This window comes from Ambystoma mexicanum, chromosome 5q (genome assembly GCF_040938575.1).
Source record: "Ambystoma mexicanum isolate Mex_15411 chromosome 5q, UKY_AmexF1_1, whole genome shotgun sequence".
Taxonomy (NCBI): Eukaryota; Metazoa; Chordata; class Amphibia; order Caudata; family Ambystomatidae; genus Ambystoma; species Ambystoma mexicanum.
Genome location: NC_090933.1, coordinates 1,321,652,914 through 1,321,677,397, shown reverse-complemented (window position 1 = coordinate 1,321,677,397; position 24,484 = coordinate 1,321,652,914).

Genomic DNA, 24,484 nt, shown 5'->3' with positions numbered 1-24,484 from the left:
ACAGGTGTGTTCATATCTAGAGCCAGCCTTCTCTCTACCCTAGCATTGTACTACCTGGGACCTTGCATAGATATATCCGGAGCATTAGACTAAATGACTAGCTCAGCACAGGAGTGTTCATATCTAGAGCCCAGCCTTCTCTCTACCCTAGCATTGTACTACCTGGGACCTTGCATAGATATATCCGGAGCATTAGATTAAATGACTAGCTCAGCACAGGAGTGTTCATATCTAGAGCCCAGCCTTCTCTCTACCCTAGCATTGTACTACCTGGGACCTTGCATAGATATATCCGGAGCATTAGACTAAATGACTAGCTCAGCACAGGAGTGTTCATATCTAGAGCCCAGCCTTCTCTCTACCCTAGCATTGTACTACCAGGGACCTTGTATTTATATATCCGGAGCATTAGACTAAATGACTAGCTCAGCACAGGAGTGTTCATATCTAGAGCCCCGCCTTCTCTCTACCCTAGCATTGTACTACCAGGGACCTTGCATATATATATCCGGAGCATTAGACTAAATGACTAGCTCAGCACAGGAGTGTTCATATCTAGAGCCCCGCCTTCTGTCTACCCTAGCATTGTACTACCTGGGACCTTGCCTAGATATATCCGGAGCATTAGACTAAATGACTAGCTCAGCACAGGAGTGTTCAAATGTAGAGCCCCGCCTTCTCTCTACCCTAGCATTGTACTACCTGGGACCTTGCATAGATATATCCGGAAGCATTAGACTAAATGACTAGCTCAGCACAGGATTGTTCATATCTAGAGCCCAGCCTTCTCTCTACCCTAGCATTGTACTACCTGGGACCTTGCATAGATATATCCGGAGCATTAGACTAAATGACTAGCTCAGCACAGGAGTGTTCATATCTAGAGCCCAGCCTTCTCTCTACCCTAGCATTGTACTACCTGGGACCTTGCCTAGATATATCCGGAGCATTAGACTAAATGACTAGCTCAGCACAGGAGTGTTCATATCTAGAGCCCATCCTTCTCTCTACCCTAGCATTGTACTACCTGTGACCTTGCATAGATACATCCGGAGCATTAGACTAAATGACTAGCTCAGCACAGGAGTGTTCATATCTAGAGCCCATCCTTCTCTCTACCCTAGCATTGTACTACCTGTGACCTTGCATAGATACATCCGGAGCATTAGACTAAATGACTAGCTCAGCGCAGGAGTGTTCATATCGAGAGCCCTGCCTTCTCTCTACCCTAGCATTGTACTACCTGGGACCTTGCATAGATATATCCGGAGCATTAGACTAAATGCTAAATGACTAGCTCAGCACAGGAGTGTTCATATCTAGAACCCAGCCTTCTCTCTGCCCTAGCATTGTACTACCTGGGACCTTGCATAGATATATCTGGAGCATTAGACTAAATGACTAGCTCAGCACAGGTGTGTTCATATCTAGAGCCAGCCTTCTCTCTACCCTAGCATTGTACTACCTGGGACCTTGCATAGATATATCCGGAGCATTAGACTAAATGACTAGCTCAGCACAGGAGTGTTCATATCTAGAGCCCAGCCTTCTCTCTACCCTAGCATTGTACTACCTGGGACCTTGCATAGATATATCCGGAGCATTAGATTAAATGACTAGCTCAGCACAGGAGTGTTCATATCTAGAGCCCAGCCTTCTCTCTACCCTAGCATTGTACTACCTGGGACCTTGCATAGATATATCCGGAGCATTAGACTAAATGACTAGCTCAGCACAGGAGTGTTCATATCTAGAGCCCAGCCTTCTCTCTACCCTAGCATTGTACTACCAGGGACCTTGTATATATATATCCGGAGCATTAGACTAAATGACTAGCTCAGCACAGGAGTGTTCATATCTAGAGCCCCGCCTTCTCTCTACCCTAGCATTGTACTACCAGGGACCTTGCATATATATATCCGGAGCATTAGACTAAATGACTAGCTCAGCACAGGAGTGTTCAAATGTAGAGCCCCGCCTTCTCTCTACCCTAGCATTGTACTACCTGGGACCTTGCATAGATATATCCGGAAGCATTAGACTAAATGACTAGCTCAGCACAGGATTGTTCATATCTAGAGCCCAGCCTTCTCTCTACCCTAGCATTGTACTACCTGGGACCTTGCCTATATATATCCGGAGCATTAGACTAAATGACTAGCTCAGCACAGGAGTGTTCGTATCTCTAGCCCAGCCTTCTCTCTACCCTAGCATTGTACTACCTGGGACCTTGCCTAGATATATCCGGAGCATTAGACTAAATGACTAGCTCAGCACAGGAGTGTTCATATCTAGAGCCCATCCTTCTCTCTACCCTAGCATTGTACTACCTGTGACCTTGCATAGATACATCCGGAGCATTAGACTAAATGACTAGCTCAGCACAGGAGTGTTCATATCTAGAGCCCATCCTTCTCTCTACCCTAGCATTGTACTACCTGTGACCTTGCATAGATACATCCGGAGCATTAGACTAAATGACTAGCTCAGCGCAGGAGTGTTCATATCGAGAGCCCTGCCTTCTCTCTACCCTAGCTTGTACTACCTGGGACCTTGCATAGATATATCTGGAGCATTAGACTAAATGACTAGCTCAGCACAGGTGTGTTCATATCTAGAGCCAGCCTTCTCTCTACCCTAGCATTGTACTACCTGGGACCTTGCATAGATATATCCGGAGCATTAGACTAAATGACTAGCTCAGCACAGGAGTGTTCATATCTAGAGCCCAGCCTTCTCTCTACCCTAGCATTGTACTACCTGGGACCTTGCATAGATATATCCGGAGCATTAGATTAAATGACTAGCTCAGCACAGGAGTGTTCATATCTAGAGCCCAGCCTTCTCTCTACCCTAGCATTGTACTACCTGGGACCTTGCATAGATATATCCGGAGCATTAGACTAAATGACTAGCTCAGCACAGGAGTGTTCATATCTAGAGCCCAGCCTTCTCTCTACCCTAGCATTGTACTACCAGGGACCTTGTATATATATATCCGGAGCATTAGACAAAATGACTAGCTCAGCACAGGAGTGTTCATATCTAGAGCCCCGCCTTCTCTCTACCCTAGCATTGTACTACCATTGACCTTGCATATATATATCCGGAGCATTAGACTAAATGACTAGCTCAGCACAGGAGTGTTCATATCTAGAGCCCCGCCTTCTGTCTACCCTAGCATTGTACTACCTGGGACCTTGCCTAGATATATCCGGAGCATTAGACTAAATGACTAGCTCAGCACAGGAGTGTTCAAATGTAGAGCCCCGCCTTCTCTCTACCCTAGCATTGTACTACCTGGGACCTTGCATAGATATATCCGGAAGCATTAGACTAAATGACTAGCTCAGCACAGGATTGTTCATATCTAGAGCCCAGCCTTCTCTCTACCCTAGCATTGTACTACCTGGGACCTTGCATAGATATATCCGGAGCATTAGACTAAATGACTAGCTCAGCACAGGAGTGTTCATATCTAGAGCCCAGCCTTCTCTCTACCCTAGCATTGTACTACCTGGGACCTTGCCTAGATATATCCGGAGCATTAGACTAAATGACTAGCTCAGCACAGGAGTGTTCATATCTAGAGCCCCGCCTTCTCTCTACCCTAGCATTGTACTACCTGTGACCTTGCCTAGATATATCCCGAGCATTAGACTAAATGACTAGCTCAGCACAGGAGTGTTCATATCTAGAGCCCAGCCTTCTCTCTACCCTAGCATTGTACTACCTGGGACCTTGCATAGATATATCCGGAGCATTAGACTAAATGACTAGCTCAGCACAGGAGTGTTCATATCTAGAGCCCCGCCTTCTCTCTACCCTAGCATTGTACTACCTGGGACCTTGCCTAGATATATCCGGAGCATTAGACTAAATGACTAGCTCAGCACAGGAGTGTTCATATCTAGAGCCCAGCCTTCTCTCTACCCTAGCATTGTACTACCTGGGACCTTGCATAGATATATCCAGAGCATTAGACTAAATGACTAGCTCAGCACAGGAGTGTTCATATCTGGAGCCCCACCTTCTCTCTACCCTAGCATTGTACTACCTGGGACTTTGCCTAGATATATCCGGAGCATTAGACTAAATGACTAGCTCAGCACAGGAGTGTTCAATTCTAGAGCCCCGCCTTCTCTCTACACTAGCATTGTACTACCTGGGACCTTGCCTAGATATATCCGGAGCATTAGACTAAATGACTAGCTCAGCACAGGAGTTTTCATATCTAGAGCCCAGCCTTCTCTCTACCCTAGCATTGTACTACCTGGGACCTTGCCTAGATATATCCGGAGCATTAGACTAAATGACTAGCTCAGCACAGGAGTGTTCATATCTAGAGCCCAGCCTTCTCTCTACCCTAGCATTGTACTACCTGGGACCTTGCATAGATATATCCGGAGCATTAGACTAAATGACTAGCTCAGCACAGGAGTGTTCATATCTAGAGCCCAGCCTTCTCTCTACCCTAGCATTGTACTACCAGGGACCTTGCATATATATATCCGGAGCATTAGACTAAATGACTAGCTCAGCACAGGAGTGTTCATATCTAGAGCACCGCCTTCTCTCTACCCTAGCATTGTACTACCAGGGACCTTGCATATATATATCCGGAGCATTAGACTAAATGACTAGCTCAGCACAGGAGTGTTCGTATCTAGAGCCCCGACTTCTCTCTACCCTAGCATTGTACTACCTGGGACCTTGCATAGATATATCCGGAGCATTAGACTAAATGACTAGCTCAGCACAGGAGTGTTCAAATGTAGAGCCCCGCCTTCTCTCTACCCTAGCATTGTACTACCTGGGACCTTGCATAGATATATCCGGAGCATTAGACTAAATGACTAGCTCAGCACAGGATTGTTCATATCTAGAGCCCAGCCTTCTCTCTACCCTAGCATTGTACTACCTGGGACCTTGCATAGATATATCCGGAGCATTAGACTAAATGACTAGCTCAGCACAGGAGTGTTCATATCTAGAGCCCCGCCTTCTCTCTACCCTAGCATTGTACTACCTGGGACCTTGCCTAGATATATCCGGAGCATTAGACTAAATGACTAGCTCAGCACAGGAGTGTTCATATCTAGAGCCCAGCCTTCTCTCTACCCTAGCATTGTACTACCTGGGACCTTGCATAGATATATCCGGAGCATTAGACTAAATGACTAGCTCAGCACAGGAGTGTTCATATCTGGAGCCCCGCCTTCTCTCTACCCTAGCATTGTACTACCTGGGACCTGGCCTAGATATATCCGGAGCATTAGACTAAATGACTAGCTCAGCACAGGAGTGTTCATATCTAGAGCCCCGCCTTCTCTCTACACTAGCATTGTACTACCTGGGACCTTGCCTAGAAATATCCGGAGCATTAGACTAAATGACTAGCTCAGCACAGGAGTTTTCATATCTAGAGCCCAGCCTTCTCTCTACCCTAGCATTGTACTACCTGGGACCTTGCCTAGATATATCCGGAGCATTAGACTAAATGACTAGCTCAGCACAGGAGTTTTCATATCTAGAGCCCAGCCTTCTCTCTACCCTAGCATTGTACTACCTGGGACCTTGCCTAGATATATCCGGAGCATTAGACTAAATGACTAGCTCAGCACAGGAGTGTTCATATCTAGAGCCCAGCCTTCTCTCTACCCTAGCATTGTACTACCTGGGACCTTGCCTAGATATATCCGGAGAACTAGACTAAATGACTAGCTCAGCACAGGAGTGTTCATATCTAGAGCCCAGCCTTCTCTCTACCCTAGCATTGTACTACCTGGGACCTTGCCTAGATATATCCCGAGCATTAGACTAAATGACTAGCTCAGCACAGGAGTGTTCATATCTAGAGCCCAGCCTTCTCTCTACCCTAGCATTGTACTACCTGGGACCTTGCATAGATATATCCGGAGCATTAGACTGAATGACTAGCGCAGCACAGGAGTGTTCATATCTAGAGCCCCGCCTTCTCTCTACCCTAGCATTGTACTACCTGGGACCTTGCATAGATATATCCGGAGCATTAGACTAAATGACTAGCTCAGCACAGGAGTGTTCGTATCTAGAGCCCCGACTTCTCTCTACCCTAGCATTGTACTACCTGGGACTTTGCCTAGATATATCCGGAGCATTAGACTAAATGACTAGCTCAGCACAGGAGTGTTCATATCTAGAGCCCAGCCTTCTCTCTACCCTAGCATTGTACTACCTGGGACCTTGCATAGATATATCCGGAGCATTAGACTAAATGACTAGCTCAGCACAGGAGTGTTCATATCTAGAGCCCTGCCTTCTCTCTACCCTAGCATTGTACAACCTGTGACCTTGCCTAGGTATATCCGGAGCATTAGACTAAATGACTAGCTCAGCACAGGAGTGTTCATATCTAGAGCCCTGCCTTCTCTCTACCCTAGCATTGTACAACCTGTGACCTTGCCTAGATATATCCGGAGCATTAGACTAAATGACTAGCTCAGCACAGGAGTGTTCATATCTAGAGCCCAGCCTTCTCTCTACCCAAGCATTGTACTACCTGTGACCTTGCCTAGATATATCCGGAGCATTAGACTAAATGACTAGCTCAGCACTGGAGTGTTCATATCTAGTGCCCAGCCTTCTCTCTACCCTGGCATTGTACTACCTGGGACCTTGCCTAGATATATCCGGAGCATTAGACTAAATGACTAGCTCAGCACAGGAGTGTTCATATCTAGAGGCCAGCCTTCTCTCTACCCTGGCATTGTACTACCTGGGACCTTGCATAGATATATCCGGAGCATTAGACTAAATGACTAGCTCAGCACAGGAGTGTTCATATCTAGAGCCCCGCCTTCTCTCTACCCTAGCATTGTACTACCTGGGACCTTGCCTAGATATATCCGGAGCATTAGACTAAATGACTAGCTCAGCACAGGAGTGTTCATATCTAGAGCCCCGCCTTCTCTCTACCCTAGCATTGTACTACCTGGGACCTTGCCTAGATATATCCGGAGCATTAGACTAAATGACTAGCTCAGCACAGGAGTGTTCATATCTAGAGCCCAGCCTTCTCTCTACCCTAGCATTGTACTACCTGGGACCTTGCCTAGATATATCCGGAGCATTAGACTGAATGACTAGCTCAGCACAGGAGTGTTCATATCTAGAGCCCAGCCTTCTCTCTACCCTAGCATTGTACTACCTGGGACCTTGCCTAGATATATCCGGAGCGTTAGACTGAATGACTAGCTCAGCACAGGAGTGTTCAAATCTAGAGCCCCGCCTTCTCTCTACCCTAGCATTGTACTACCTGGGACCTTGCATAGATATATCCGGAGCATTAGACTAAATGACTAGCTCAGCACAGGAGTGTTCATATCTAGAGCCCAGCCTTCTCTCTACCCTAGCATTGTACTACCTGGGACCTTGCATAGATATATCCGGAGCATTAGATTAAATGACTAGCTCAGCACAGGAGTGTTCATATCTAGAGCCCAGCCTTCTCTCTACCCTAGCATTGTACTACCTGGGACCTTGCATAGATATATCCAGAGCATTAGACTAAATGACTAGCTCAGCACAGGAGTGTTCATATCTAGAGCCCAGCCTTCTCTCTACCCTAGCATTGTACTACCAGGGACCTTGTATATATATATCCGGAGCATTAGACTAAATGACTAGCTCAGCACAGGAGTGTTCATATCTAGAGCCCCGCCTTCTCTCTACCCTAGCATTGTACTACCTGGGACCTTGCCTAGATATATCCGGAGCATTAGACTAAATGACTAGCTCAGCACAGGAGTGTTCATATCTAGAGCCCCGCCTTCTCTCTACCCTAGCATTGTACTACCTGGGACCTTGCCTAGATATATCCGGAGCATTAGACTAAATGACTAGCTCAGCACAGGAGTGTTCATATCTAGAGCCCAGCCTTCTCTCTACCCTAGCATTGTACTACCTGGGACCTTGCCTAGATATATCCGGAGCATTAGACTGAATGACTAGCTCAGCACAGGAGTGTTCATATCTAGAGCCCAGCCTTCTCTCTACCCTAGCATTGTACTACCTGGGACCTTGCCTAGATATATCCGGAGCGTTAGACTGAATGACTAGCTCAGCACAGGAGTGTTCAAATCTAGAGCCCCGCCTTCTCTCTACCCTAGCATTGTACTACCTGGGACCTTGCATAGATATATCCGGAGCATTAGACTAAATGACTAGCTCAGCACAGGAGTGTTCATATCTAGAGCCCAGCCTTCTCTCTACCCTAGCATTGTACTACCTGGGACCTTGCATAGATATATCCGGAGCATTAGATTAAATGACTAGCTCAGCACAGGAGTGTTCATATCTAGAGCCCAGCCTTCTCTCTACCCTAGCATTGTACTACCTGGGACCTTGCATAGATATATCCAGAGCATTAGACTAAATGACTAGCTCAGCACAGGAGTGTTCATATCTAGAGCCCAGCCTTCTCTCTACCCTAGCATTGTACTACCAGGGACCTTGTATATATATATCCGGAGCATTAGACTAAATGACTAGCTCAGCACAGGAGTGTTCATATCTAGAGCCCCGCCTTCTCTCTACCCTAGCATTGTACTACCAGGGACCTTGCATATATATATCCGGAGCATTAGACTAAATGACTAGCTCAGCACAGGAGTGTTCATATCTAGAGCCCCACCTTCTGTCTACCCTAGCATTGTACTACCTGGGACCTTGCCTAGATATATCCGGAGCATTAGACTAAATGACTAGCTCAGCACAGGAGTGTTCAAATGTAGAGCCCCGCCTTCTCTCTACCCTAGCATTGTACTACCTGGGACCTTGCATAGATATATCCGGAAGCATTAGACTAAATGACTAGCTCAGCACAGGATTGTTCATATCTAGAGCCCAGCCTTCTCTCTACCCTAGCATTGTACTACCTGGGACCTTGCATAGATATATCCGGAGCATTAGACTAAATGACTAGCTCAGCACAGGAGTGTTCATATCTAGAGTCAGCCTTCTCTCTACCCTAGCATTGTACTACCTGGGACCTTGCCTAGATATATCCGGAGCATTAGACTAAATGACTAGCTCAGCACAGGAATGTTCATATCTAGAGCCCAGCCTTCTCTCTACCCTAGCATTGTACTACCTGGGACCTTGCCTAGATATATCCGGAGCATTAGACTAAATGACTAGCTCAGCACAGGAGTGTTCATATCTAGAGCCCCGCCTTCTCTCTACCCTAGAATTGTACTACCTGGGACCTTGCCTAGATATATCCGGAGCATTAGACTAAATGACTAGCTCAGCACAGGAGTGTTCATATCTAGAGCCCAGCCTTCTCTCTACCCTAGCATTGTACTACCTGGGACCTTGCCTAGATATATCGGGAGCATTAGACTAAATGACTAGCTCAGCACAGGAGTGTTCATATCTAGAGCCCAGCCTTCTCTCTACCCTAGCATTGTACTACCTGGGACCTTGCCTAGATATATCCGGAGCATTAGACTAAATGACTAGCTCAGCACAGGAGTGTTCATATCTAGAGCCCCGCCTTCTCTCTACCCTAGCATTGTACTACCTGGGACCTTGCCTAGATATATCCGGAGCATTAGACTACATGACTAGCTCAGCACAGGAGTGTTCATATCTAGAGCCCCGCCTTCTCTCTACCCTAGCATTGTACTACCTGGGACCTTGCATAGATATATCCGGAGCATTAGACTAAATGACTAGCTCAGCACAGGTGTGTTCATATCTACAGCCCAGCCTTCTCTCTACCCTAGCATTGTACTACCTGGGACCTTGCCTAGATATATCCGGAGCATTAGACTAAATGACTAGCTCAGCACAGGAGTGTTCATATCTAGAGCCCCGCCTTCTCTCTACCCTAGCATTGTACTACCTGGGACCTTGCATAGATATATCCGGAGCATTAGACTAAATGACTATTTCAGCACAGGAGTGTTCGTATCTAGAGCCCCGCCTTCTCTCTACCCTAGCATTGTACTACCTGGGACCTTGCATAGATATATCCAGAGCATTAGACTAAATGACTAGCTCAGCACAGGAGTGTTCCTATCTAGAGCCCCGACTTCTCTCTACCCTAGCATTGTACTACCTGGGACCTTGCATAGATATATCCGGAGCATAAGACTAAATGACTAGCTCAGCACAGGAGTGTTCGTATCTAGAGCCCCGACTTCCCTCTACCCTAGCATTGTACTACCTGGGACCTTGCCTATATATATCCGGAGCATTAGACTAAATGACTAGCTCAGCACAGGAGTGTTCGTATCTCTAGCCCAGCCTTCTCTCTACCCTAGCATTGTACTACCTGGGACCTTGCCTAGATATATCCGGAGCATTAGACTAAATGACTAGCTCAGCACAGGAGTGTTCATATCTAGAGCCCATCCTTCTCTCTACCCTAGCATTGTACTACCTGTGACCTTGCATAGATACATCCGGAGCATTAGACTAAATGACTAGCTCAGCACAGGAGTGTTCATATCTAGAGCCCATCCTTCTCTCTACCCTAGCATTGTACTACCTGTGACCTTGCATAGATACATCCGGAGCATTAGACTAAATGACTAGCTCAGCGCAGGAGTGTTCATATCTAGAGCCCTGCCTTCTCTCTACCCTAGCTTGTACTACCTGGGACCTTGCATAGATATATCTGGAGCATTAGACTAAATGACTAGCTCAGCACAGGTGTGTTCATATCTAGAGCCAGCCTTCTCTCTACCCTAGCATTGTACTACCTGGGACCTTGCATAGATATATCCGGAGCATTAGACTAAATGACTAGCTCAGCACAGGAGTGTTCATATCTAGAGCCCAGCCTTCTCTCTACCCTAGCATTGTACTACCTGGGACCTTGCATAGATATATCCGGAGCATTAGATTAAATGACTAGCTCAGCACAGGAGTGTTCATATCTAGAGCCCAGCCTTCTCTCTACCCTAGCATTGTACTACCTGGGACCTTGCATAGATATATCCGGAGCATTGGACTAAATGACTAGCTCAGCACAGGAGTGTTCATATCTAGAGCCCAGCCTTCTCTCTACCCTAGCATTGTACTACCAGGGACCTTGTATATATATATCCGGAGCATTAGACTAAATGACTAGCTCAGCACAGGAGTGTTCATATCTAGAGCCCTGCCTTCTCTCTACCCTAGCATTGTACAACCTGTGACCTTGCCTAGATATATCCGGAGCATTAGACTAAATGACTAGCTCAGCACAGGAGTGTTCATATGTAGAGCCCAGCCTTCTCTCTACCCAAGCATTGTACTACCTGTGACCTTGCCTAGATATATCCGGAGCATTAGACTAAATGACTAGCTCAGCACTGGAGTGTTCATATCTAGTGCCCAGCCTTCTCTCTACCCTGGCATTGTACTACCTGGGACCTTGCCTAGATATATCCGGAGCATTAGACTAAATGACTAGCTCAGCACAGGAGTGTTCATATCTAGAGGCCAGCCTTCTCTCTACCCTGGCATTGTACTACCTGGGACCTTGCATAGATATATCCGGAGCATTAGACTAAATGACTAGCTCAGCACAGGAGTGTTCATATCTAGAGCCCCGCCTTCTCTCTACCCTAGCATTGTACTACCTGGGACCTTGCCTAGATATATCCGGAGCATTAGACTAAATGACTAGCTCAGCACAGGAGTGTTCATATCTAGAGCCCCGCCTTCTCTCTACCCTAGCATTGTACTACCTGGGACCTTGCCTAGATATATCCGGAGCATTAGACTAAATGACTAGCTCAGCACAGGAGTGTTCATATCTAGAGCCCAGCCTTCTCTCTACCCTAGCATTGTACTACCTGGGACCTTGCCTAGATATATCCGGAGCATTAGACTGAATGACTAGCTCAGCACAGGAGTGTTCATATCTAGAGCCCAGCCTTCTCTCTACCCTAGCATTGTACTACCTGGGACCTTGCCTAGATATATCCGGAGCGTTAGACTGAATGACTAGCTCAGCACAGGAGTGTTCAAATCTAGAGCCCCGCCTTCTCTCTACCCTAGCATTGTACTACCTGGGACCTTGCATAGATATATCCGGAGCATTAGACTAAATGACTAGCTCAGCACAGGAGTGTTCATATCTAGAGCCCAGCCTTCTCTCTACCCTAGCATTGTACTACCTGGGACCTTGCATAGATATATCCGGAGCATTAGATTAAATGACTAGCTCAGCACAGGAGTGTTCATATCTAGAGCCCAGCCTTCTCTCTACCCTAGCATTGTACTACCTGGGACCTTGCATAGATATATCCAGAGCATTAGACTAAATGACTAGCTCAGCACAGGAGTGTTCATATCTAGAGCCCAGCCTTCTCTCTACCCTAGCATTGTACTACCAGGGACCTTGTATATATATATCCGGAGCATTAGACTAAATGACTAGCTCAGCACAGGAGTGTTCATATCTAGAGCCCCGCCTTCTCTCTACCCTAGCATTGTACTACCTGGGACCTTGCCTAGATATATCCGGAGCATTAGACTAAATGACTAGCTCAGCACAGGAGTGTTCATATCTAGAGCCCCGCCTTCTCTCTACCCTAGCATTGTACTACCTGGGACCTTGCCTAGATATATCCGGAGCATTAGACTAAATGACTAGCTCAGCACAGGAGTGTTCATATCTAGAGCCCAGCCTTCTCTCTACCCTAGCATTGTACTACCTGGGACCTTGCCTAGATATATCCGGAGCATTAGACTGAATGACTAGCTCAGCACAGGAGTGTTCATATCTAGAGCCCAGCCTTCTCTCTACCCTAGCATTGTACTACCTGGGACCTTGCCTAGATATATCCGGAGCGTTAGACTGAATGACTAGCTCAGCACAGGAGTGTTCAAATCTAGAGCCCCGCCTTCTCTCTACCCTAGCATTGTACTACCTGGGACCTTGCATAGATATATCCGGAGCATTAGACTAAATGACTAGCTCAGCACAGGAGTGTTCATATCTAGAGCCCAGCCTTCTCTCTACCCTAGCATTGTACTACCTGGGACCTTGCATAGATATATCCGGAGCATTAGATTAAATGACTAGCTCAGCACAGGAGTGTTCATATCTAGAGCCCAGCCTTCTCTCTACCCTAGCATTGTACTACCTGGGACCTTGCATAGATATATCCAGAGCATTAGACTAAATGACTAGCTCAGCACAGGAGTGTTCATATCTAGAGCCCAGCCTTCTCTCTACCCTAGCATTGTACTACCAGGGACCTTGTATATATATATCCGGAGCATTAGACTAAATGACTAGCTCAGCACAGGAGTGTTCATATCTAGAGCCCCGCCTTCTCTCTACCCTAGCATTGTACTACCAGGGACCTTGCATATATATATATCCGGAGCATTAGACTAAATGACTAGCTCAGCACAGGAGTGTTCATATCTAGAGCCCCACCTTCTGTCTACCCTAGCATTGTACTACCTGGGACCTTGCCTAGATATATCCGGAGCATTAGACTAAATGACTAGCTCAGCACAGGAGTGTTCAAATGTAGAGCCCCGCCTTCTCTCTACCCTAGCATTGTACTACCTGGGACCTTGCATAGATATATCCGGAAGCATTAGACTAAATGACTAGCTCAGCACAGGATTGTTCATATCTAGAGCCCAGCCTTCTCTCTACCCTAGCATTGTACTACCTGGGACCTTGCATAGATATATCCGGAGCATTAGACTAAATGACTAGCTCAGCACAGGAGTGTTCATATCTAGAGTCAGCCTTCTCTCTACCCTAGCATTGTACTACCTGGGACCTTGCCTAGATATATCCGGAGCATTAGACTAAATGACTAGCTCAGCACAGGAATGTTCATATCTAGAGCCCAGCCTTCTCTCTACCCTAGCATTGTACTACCTGGGACCTTGCCTAGATATATCCGGAGCATTAGACTAAATGACTAGCTCAGCACAGGAGTGTTCATATCTAGAGCCCCGCCTTCTCTCTACCCTAGCATTGTACTACCTGGGACCTTGCCTAGATATATCCGGAGCATTAGACTAAATGACTAGCTCAGCACAGGAGTGTTCATATCTAGAGCCCAGCCTTCTCTCTACCCTAGCATTGTACTACCTGGGACCTTGCCTAGATATATCGGGAGCATTAGACTAAATGACTAGCTCAGCACAGGAGTGTTCATATCTAGAGCCCCGCCTTCTCTCTACCCTAGCATTGTACTACCTGGGACCTTGCCTAGATATATCCGGAGCATTAGACTACATGACTAGCTCAGCACAGGAGTGTTCATATCTAGAGCCCCGCCTTCTCTCTACCCTAGCATTGTACTACCTGGGACCTTGCATAGATATATCCGGAGCATTAGACTAAATGACTAGCTCAGCACAGGTGTGTTCATATCTACAGCCCAGCCTTCTCTCTACCCTAGCATTGTACTACCTGGGACCTTGCCTAGATATATCCGGAGCATTAGACTAAATGACTAGCTCAGCACAGGAGTGTTCATATCTAGAGCCCCGCCTTCTCTCTACCCTAGCATTGTACTACCTGGGACCTTGCATAGATATATCCGGAGCATTAGACTAAATGACTATTTCAGCACAGGAGTGTTCGTATCTAGAGCCCCGCCTTCTCTCTACCCTAGCATTGTACTACCTGGGACCTTGCATAGATATATCCAGAGCATTAGACTAAATGACTAGCTCAGCACAGGAGTGTTCCTATCTAGAGCCCCGACTTCTCTCTACCCTAGCATTGTACTACCTGGGACCTTGCATAGATATATCCGGAGCATAAGACTAAATGACTAGCTCAGCACAGGAGTGTTCGTATCTAGAGCCCCGACTTCCCTCTACCCTAGCATTGTACTACCTGGGACCTTGCCTATATATATCCGGAGCATTAGACTAAATGACTAGCTCAGCACAGGAGTGTTCGTATCTCTAGCCCAGCCTTCTCTCTACCCTAGCATTGTACTACCTGGGACCTTGCCTAGATATATCCGGAGCATTAGACTAAATGACTAGCTCAGCACAGGAGTGTTCATATCTAGAGCCCATCCTTCTCTCTACCCTAGCATTGTACTACCTGTGACCTTGCATAGATACATCCGGAGCATTAGACTAAATGACTAGCTCAGCACAGGAGTGTTCATATCTAGAGCCCATCCTTCTCTCTACCCTAGCATTGTACTACCTGTGACCTTGCATAGATACATCCGGAGCATTAGACTAAATGACTAGCTCAGCGCAGGAGTGTTCATATCTAGAGCCCTGCCTTCTCTCTACCCTAGCTTGTACTACCTGGGACCTTGCATAGATATATCTGGAGCATTAGACTAAATGACTAGCTCAGCACAGGTGTGTTCATATCTAGAGCCAGCCTTCTCTCTACCCTAGCATTGTACTACCTGGGACCTTGCATAGATATATCCGGAGCATTAGACTAAATGACTAGCTCAGCACAGGAGTGTTCATATCTAGAGCCCAGCCTTCTCTCTACCCTAGCATTGTACTACCTGGGACCTTGCATAGATATATCCGGAGCATTAGATTAAATGACTAGCTCAGCACAGGAGTGTTCATATCTAGAGCCCAGCCTTCTCTCTACCCTAGCATTGTACTACCTGGGACCTTGCATAGATATATCCGGAGCATTAGACTAAATGACTAGCTCAGCACAGGAGTGTTCATATCTAGAGCCCAGCCTTCTCTCTACCCTAGCATTGTACTACCAGGGACCTTGTATATATATATCCGGAGCATTAGACTAAATGACTAGCTCAGCACAGGAGTGTTCATATCTAGAGCCCCGCCTTCTCTCTACCCTAGCATTGTACTACCAGGGACCTTGCATATATATATCCGGAGCATTAGACTAAATGACTAGCTCAGCACAGGAGTGTTCATATCTAGAGCCCCGCCTTCTGTCTACCCTAGCATTGTACTACCTGGGACCTTGCCTAGATATATCCGGAGCATTAGACTAAATGACTAGCTCAGCACAGGAGTGTTCAAATGTAGAGCCCCGCCTTCTCTCTACCCTAGCATTGTACTACCTGGGACCTTGCATAGATATATCCGGAAGCATTAGACTAAATGACTAGCTCAGCACAGGATTGTTCATATCTAGAGCCCAGCCTTCTCTCTACCCTAGCATTGTACTACCTGGGACCTTGCATAGATATATCCGGAGCATTAGACTAAATGACTAGCTCAGCACAGGAGTGTTCATATCTAGAGCCCAGCCTTCTCTCTACCCTAGCATTGTACTACCTGGGACCTTGCCTAGATATATCCGGAGCATTAGACTAAATGACTAGCTCAGCACAGGAGTGTTCATATCTAGAGCCCCGCCTTCTCTCTACCCTAGCATTGTACTACCTGTGACCTTGCCTAGATATATCCCGAGCATTAGACTAAATGACTAGCTCAGCACAGGAGTGTTCATATCTAGAGCCCAGCCTTCTCTCTACCCTAGCATTGTACTACCTGGGACCTTGCATAGATATATCCGGAGCATTAGACTGAATGACTAGCGCAGCACAGGAGTGTTCATATCTAGAGCCCCGCCTTCTCTCTACCCTAGCATTGTACTACCTGGGACCTTGCATAGATATATCCGGAGCATTAGACTAAATGACTAGCTCAGCACAGGAGTGTTCATATCTAGAGCCCAGCCTTCTCTCTACCCTAGCATTGTACTACCTGGGACCTTGCATAGATATATCCGGAGCATTAGACTAAATGACTAGCTCAGCACAGGAGTGTGCATATCTAGAGCCCCACCTTCTCTCTACCCTAGCATTGTACTACCTGGGACCTTGCATAGATATATCCGGAGCATTAGACTAAATGACTAGCTCAGCACAGGAGTGTTCATATCTAGAGCCCCGCCTTCTCTCTACCCTAGCATTGTACTACCTGGGACCTTGCCTAGATATATCCGGAGCATTAGACTAAATGACTAGCTCAGCACAGGAGTGTTCATATCTAGAGCCCAGCCTTCTCTCTACCCTAGCATTGTACTACCTGGGACCTTGCATAGATATATCCGGAGCATTAGACTAAATGACTAGCTCAGCACAGGAGTGTTCATATCTGGAGCCCCACCTTCTCTCTACCCTAGCATTGTACTACCTGGGACTTTGCCTAGATATATCCGGAGCATTAGACTAAATGACTAGCTCAGCACAGGAGTGTTCAATTCTAGAGCCCCGCCTTCTCTCTACACTAGCATTGTACTACCTGGGACCTTGCCTAGATATATCCGGAGCATTAGACTAAATGACTAGCTCAGCACAGGAGTTTTCATATCTAGAGCCCAGCCTTCTCTCTACCCTAGCATTGTACTACCTGGGACCTTGCCTAGATATATCCGGAGCATTAGACTAAATGACTAGCTCAGCACAGGAGTGTTCATATCTAGAGCCCAGCCTTCTCTCTACCCTAGCATTGTACTACCTGGGACCTTGCATAGATATATCCGGAGCATTAGACTAAATGACTAGCTCAGCACAGGAGTGTTCATATCTAGAGCCCAGCCTTCTCTCTACCCTAGCATTGTACTACCAGGGACCTTGCATATATATATCCGGAGCATTAGACTAAATGACTAGCTCAGCACAGGAGTGTTCATATCTAGAGCACCGCCTTCTCTCTACCCTAGCATTGTACTACCAGGGACCTTGCATATATATATCCGGAGCATTAGACTAAATGACTAGCTCAGCACAGGAGTGTTCGTATCTAGAGCCCCGACTTCTCTCTACCCTAGCATTGTACTACCTGGGACCTTGCATAGATATATCCGGAGCATTAGACTAAATGACTAGCTCAGCACAGGAGTGTTCAAATGTAGAGCCCCGCCTTCTCTCTACCCTAGCATTGTACTACCTGGGACCTTGCATAGATATATCCGGAGCATTAGACTAAATGACTAGCTCAGCACAGGATTGTTCATATCTAGAGCCCAGCCTTCTCTCTACCCTAGCATTGTACTACCTGGGACCTTGCATAGATATATCCGGAGCATTAGACTAAATGACTAGCTCAGCACAGGAGTGTTCATATCTAGAGCCCCGCCTTCTCTCTACCCTAGCATTGTACTACCTGGGACCTTGCCTAGATATATCCGGAGCATTAGACTAAATGACTAGCTCAGCACAGGAGTGTTCATATCTAGAGCCCAGCCTTCTCTCTACCCTAGCATTGTACTACCTGGGACCTTGCATAGATATATCCGGAGCATTAGACTAAATGACTAGCTCAGCACAGGAGTGTTCATATCTGGAGCCCCGCCTTCTCTCTACCCTAGCATTGTACTACCTGGGACCTTGCCTAGATATATCCGGAGCATTAGACTAAATGACTAGCTCAGCACAGGAGTGTTCATATCTAGAGCCCCGCCTTCTCTCTACACTAGCATTGTACTACCTGGGACCTTGCCTAGATATATCCGGAGCATTAGACTAAATGACTAGCTCAGCACAGGAGTTTTCATATCTAGAGCCCAGCCTTCTCTCTACCCTAGCATTGTACTACCTGGGACCTTGCCTAGATATATCCGGAGCATTAGACTAAATGACTAGCTCAGCACAGGAGTTTTCATATCTAGAGCCCAGCCTTCTCTCTACCCTAGCATTGTACTACCTGGGACCTTGCCTAGATATATCCGGAGCATTAGACTAAATGACTAGCTCAGCACAGGAGTGTTCATATCTAGAGCCCAGCCTTCTCTCTACCCTAGCATTGTACTACCTGGGACCTTGCCTAGATATATCCGGAGAACTAGACTAAATGACTAGCTCAGCACAGGAGTGTTCATATCTAGAGCCCAGCCTTCTCTCTACCCTAGCATTGTACTACCTGGGACCTTGCGTAGATATATCCCGAGCATTAGACTAAATGACTAGCTCAGCACAGGAGTGTTCATATCTAGAGCCCAGCCTTCTCTCTACCCTAGCATTGTACTACCTGGGACCTTGCATAGATATATCCGGAGCATTAGACTGAATGACTAGCGCAGCACAGGAGTGTTCATATCTAGAGCCCCGCCTTCTCTCTACCCTAGCATTGTACTACCTGGGACCTTGCCTAGATATATCCGGAGCATTAGACTAAATGACTAGCTCAGCACAGGAGTGTTCATATCTAGAGCCCAGCCTTCTCTCTACCCTAGCATTGTACTACCTGGGACCTTGCATAGATATATCCGGAGCATTAGACTAAATGACTAGCTCAGCACAGGAGTGTTCATATCTAGAGCCCTGCCTTCTCTCTACCCTAGCATTGTACAACCTGTGACCTTGCCTAGGTATATCCGGAGCATTAGACTAAATGACTAGCTCAGCACAGGAGTGTTCATATCTAGAGCCCTGCCTTCTCTCTACCCTAGCATTGTACAACCTGTGACCTTGCCTAGATATATCCGGAGCATTAGACTAAATGACTAGCTCAGCACAGGAGTGTTCATATCTAGAGCCCAGCCTTCTCTCTACCCAAGCATTGTACTACCTGTGACCTTGCCTAGATATATCCGGAGCATTAGACTAAATGACTAGCTCAGCACTGGAGTGTTCATATCTAGTGCCCAGCCTTCTCTCTACCCTGGCATTGTACTACCTGGGACCTTGCCTAGATATATCCGGAGCATTAGACTAAATGACTAGCTCAGCACAGGAGTGTTCATATCTAGAGGCCAGCCTTCTCTCTACCCTGGCATTGTACTACCTGGGACCTTGCATAGATATATCCGGAGCATTAGACTAAATGACTAGCTCAGCACAGGAGTGTTCATATCTAGAGCCCCGCCTTCTCTCTACCCTAGCATTGTACTACCTGGGACCTTGCCTAGATATATCCGGAGCATTAGACTAAATGACTAGCTCAGCACAGGAGTGTTCATATCTAGAGCCCCGCCTTCTCTCTACCCTAGCATTGTACTACCTGGGACCTTGCCTAGATATATCCGGAGCATTAGACTAAATGACTAGCTCAGCACAGGAGTGTTCATATCTAGAGCCCAGCCTTCTCTCTACCCTAGCATTGTACTACCTGGGACCTTGCCTAGATATATCCGGAGCATTAGACTGAATGACTAGCTCAGCACAGGAGTGTTCATATCTAGAGCCCAGCCTTCTCTCTACCCTAGCATTGTACTACCTGGGACCTTGCCTAGATATATCCGGAGCGTTAGACTGAATGACTAGCTCAGCACAGGAGTGTTCAAATCTAGAGCCCCGCCTTCTCTCTACCCTAGCATTGTACTACCTGGGACCTTGCATAGATATATCCGGAGCATTAGACTAAATGACTAGCTCAGCACAGGAGTGTTCATATCTAGAGCCCAGCCTTCTCTCTACCCTAGCATTGTACTACCTGGGACCTTGCATAGATATATCCGGAGCATTAGACTAAATGACTAGCTCAGCACAGGAGTGTGCGTATCTAGAGCCCCGCCTTCTCTCTACCCTAGCATTGTACTACCTGGGACCTTGCATAGATATATCCGGAGCATTAGACTAAATGACTAGCTCAGCACAGGAGTGTTCGTATCTAGAGCCCCGCCTTCTCTCTACCCTAGCATTGTACTACCTGGGACCTTGCATAGATATATCCGGAGCATTAGACTAAATGACTAGCTCAGCACAGGAGTGTTCGTATCTAGAGCCCCGACTTCTCTCTACCCTAGCATTGTACTACCTGGGACCTTGCCTAGATATATCCGGAGCATTAGACTAAATGACTAGCTCAGCACAGGAGTGTTCGTATCTAGAGCCCCGACATCTCTCTACCCTAGCATTGTACTACCTGGGACCTTGCCTAGATATATCCGGAGCATTAGACTAAATGACTAGCTCAGCACAGGAGTGTTTGTATCTCGAGCCCAGCCTTCTCTCTACCCTAGCATTGTACTACCTGGGACCTTGCCTAGATATATCCGGAGCATTAGACTAAATGACTAGCTCAGCACAGGAGTGTTCATATCTAGAGCCCCGCCTTCTCTCTACCCTAGCATTGTACTACCTGGGACCTTGCATAGATATATCCGGAGCATTAGAATAAATGACTAGCTCAGCACAGGAGTGTTCATATCTAGAGCACCGCCTTCTCTCTACCCTAGCATTGTACTACCAGGGACCTTGCATATATATATCCGGAGCATTAGACTAAATGACTAGCTCAGCACAGGAGTGTTCATATCTAGAGCCCCGCCTTCTCTCTACCCTAGCATTGTACTACCTGGGACCTTGCCTAGATATATCTGGAGCATTAGAATAAATGACTAGCTCAGCACAGGAGTGCTCAAATATAGAGCCCCGCCTTCTCTCTACCCTAGCATTGTACTACCTGGGACCTTGCATAGATATATCCGGAGCATTAGACTAAATGACTAGCTCAGCACAGGAGTGTTCATATCTAGAGCCCCGCCTTCTCTCTACCCTAGCATTGTACTACCTTGGACCTTGCATAGATATATCCGGAGCATTAGACTAAATGACTAGCTCAGCACAGGAGTGTTCATATCTAGAGCCCAGCCTTCTCTCTACCCTAGCATTGTACTACCTGGGACCTTGCATATATATATCCGTAGCTTTAGATTAAATGACTAGCTCAGCACAGGAGTGTTCATATCTAGAGCCCCGCCTTCTCTCTACCCTAGCATTGTACTACCTGGGACCTTGCATAGATATATCCGGAGCATTAGACTAAATGACTAGCTCAGCACAGGAGTGTTCATATCTAGAGCCCAGCCTTCTATCTACCCTAGCATTGTACTACCTGGGACCTTGCCTAGATATATCCGGAGCATTAGACTAAATGACTAGCTCAGCACAGGAGTGTTCATATCTAGAGCCCCGCCTTCTCTCTACCCTAGCATTGTACTACCTGGGACCTTGCATAGATATATCCGGAGTATTAGACTAAATGACTAGCTCAGCACAGGAGTGTTCATATCTAGAGCCCAGCCTTCTCTCTACCCTAGCATTGTACTACCTGGGACCTTGCATAGATATATCCGGAGCATTAGACTAAATGACTAGCTCAGCACAGGAGTGATCATATCTAGAGCCCCGCCTTCTCTCTACCCTAGCATTGCACTACCTGGGACCTTGCATAGAAATATCCAGAGCATTAGACTAAATGACTAGCTCAGCACAGGAGTGTTCGTATCTAGAGCCCCGCCTTCTCTCTACCCTAGCATTGTACTACCTGGGACCTTGCATAGATATATCCGGAGCATTAGACTAAATGACTAGCTCAGCACAGGAGTGTTCATATCTAGAGCCCCGCCTTCTCTCTACCCTAGCATTGTACTACCAGGGACCTTGCCTAGATATATCCGGAGCATTAGACTAAATGACTAGCTCAGCACAGGAGTGTTCGTATCTCGAGCCCAGCCTTCTCTCTACCCTAGCATTGTACTACCTGGGACCTTGCCTAGATATATCCGGAGCATTAGACTAAATGACTAGCTCAGCACAGGAGTGTTCATATCTAGAGCCCAGCATTCTCACTACCCTAGCATTGTACTACCTGGGACCTTGCATAGATATATCCGGAGCATTAGACTAAATGACTAGCTCAGCACAGGAGTGTTCATATCTAGAGTCAGCCTTCTCTCTACCCTAGCATTGTACTACCTGGGACCTTGCCTAGATATATCCGGAGCATTAGACTAAATGACTAGCTCAGCACAGGAATGTTCATATCTAGAGCCCAGCCTTCTCTCTACCCTAGCATTGTACTACCTGGGACCTTGCCTAGATATATCCGGAGCATTAGACTAAATGACTAGCTCAGCACAGGAGTGTTCATATCTAGAGCCCCGCCTTCTCTCTACCCTAGCATTGTACTACCTGGGACCTTGCCTAGATATATCCGGAGCATTAGACTAAATGACTAGCTCAGCACAGGAGTGTTCATATCTAGAGCCCAGCCTTCTCTCTACCCTAGCATTGTACTACCTGGGACCTTGCCTAGATATATCCGGAGCATTAGACTAAATGACTAGCTCAGCACAGGAGTGTTCATATCTAGAGCACAGCCTTCTCTCTACCCTAGCATTGTACTACCTGGGACCTTGCCTAGATATATCGGGAGCATTAGACTAAATGACTAGCTCAGCACAGGAGTGTTCATATCTAGAGCCCAGCCTTCTCTCTACCCTAGCATTGTACTACCTGGGACCTTGCCTAGATATATCCGGAGCATTAGACTAAATGACTAGCTCAGCACAGGAGTGTTCATATCTAGAGCCCCGCCTTCTCTCTACCCTAGCATTGTACTACCTGGGACCTTGCCTAGATATATCCGGAGCATTAGACTACATGACTAGCTCAGCACAGGAGTGTTCATATCTAGAGCCCCGCCTTCTCTCTACCCTAGCATTGTACTACCTGGGACCTTGCATAGATATATCCGGAGCATTAGACTAAATGACTAGCTCAGCACAGGTGTGTTCATATCTACAGCCCAGCCTTCTCTCTACCCTAGCATTGTACTACCTGGGACCTTGCCTAGATATATCCGGAGCATTAGACTAAATGACTAGCTCAGCACAGGAGTGTTCGTATCTAGAGCCCCGCCTTCTCGCTACCCTAGCATTGTACTACCTGGGACCTTGCATAGATATATCCGGAGCATTAGACTAAATGACTATTTCAGCATAGGAGTATTCGTATCTAGAGCCCCGCCTTCTCTCTACCCTAGCATTGTACTACCTGGGACCTTGCATAGATATATCCAGAGCATTAGACTAAATGACTAGCTCAGCACAGGAGTGTTCCTATCTAGAGCCCCGACTTCTCTCTACCCTAGCATTGTACTACCTGGGACCTTGCATAGATATATCCGGAGCATTAGACTAAATGACTAGCTCAGCACAGGAGTGTTCGTATCTAGAGCCCCGACTTCCCTCTACCCTAGCATTGTACTACCTGGGACCTTGCCTATATATATCCGGAGCATTAGACTAAATGACTAGCTCAGCACAGGAGTGTTCATATCTAGAGCCCATCCTTCTCTCTACCCTAGCATTGTACTACCTGTGACCTTGCATAGATACATCCGGAGCATTAGACTAAATGACTAGCTCAGCGCAGGAGTGTTCATATCTAGAGCCCTGCCTTCTCTCTACCCTAGCATTGTACTACCTGGGACCTTGCATAGATATATCTGGAGCATTAGACTAAATGACTAGCTCAGCACAGGAGTGTTCATATCTAGAGCCCAGCCTTCTCTCTACCCTAGCATTGTACTACCAGGGACCTTGTATATATATATCCGGAGCATTAGACTAAATGACTAGCTCAGCACAGGAGTGTTCATATCTAGAGCCCCGCCTTCTCTCTACCCTAGCATTGTACTACCAGGGACCTTGCATATATATATCCGGAGCATTAGACTAAATGACTAGCTCAGCACAGGAGTGTTCATATCTAGAGCCCCGCCTTCTGTCTACCCTAGCATTGTACTACCTGGGACCTTGCCTAGA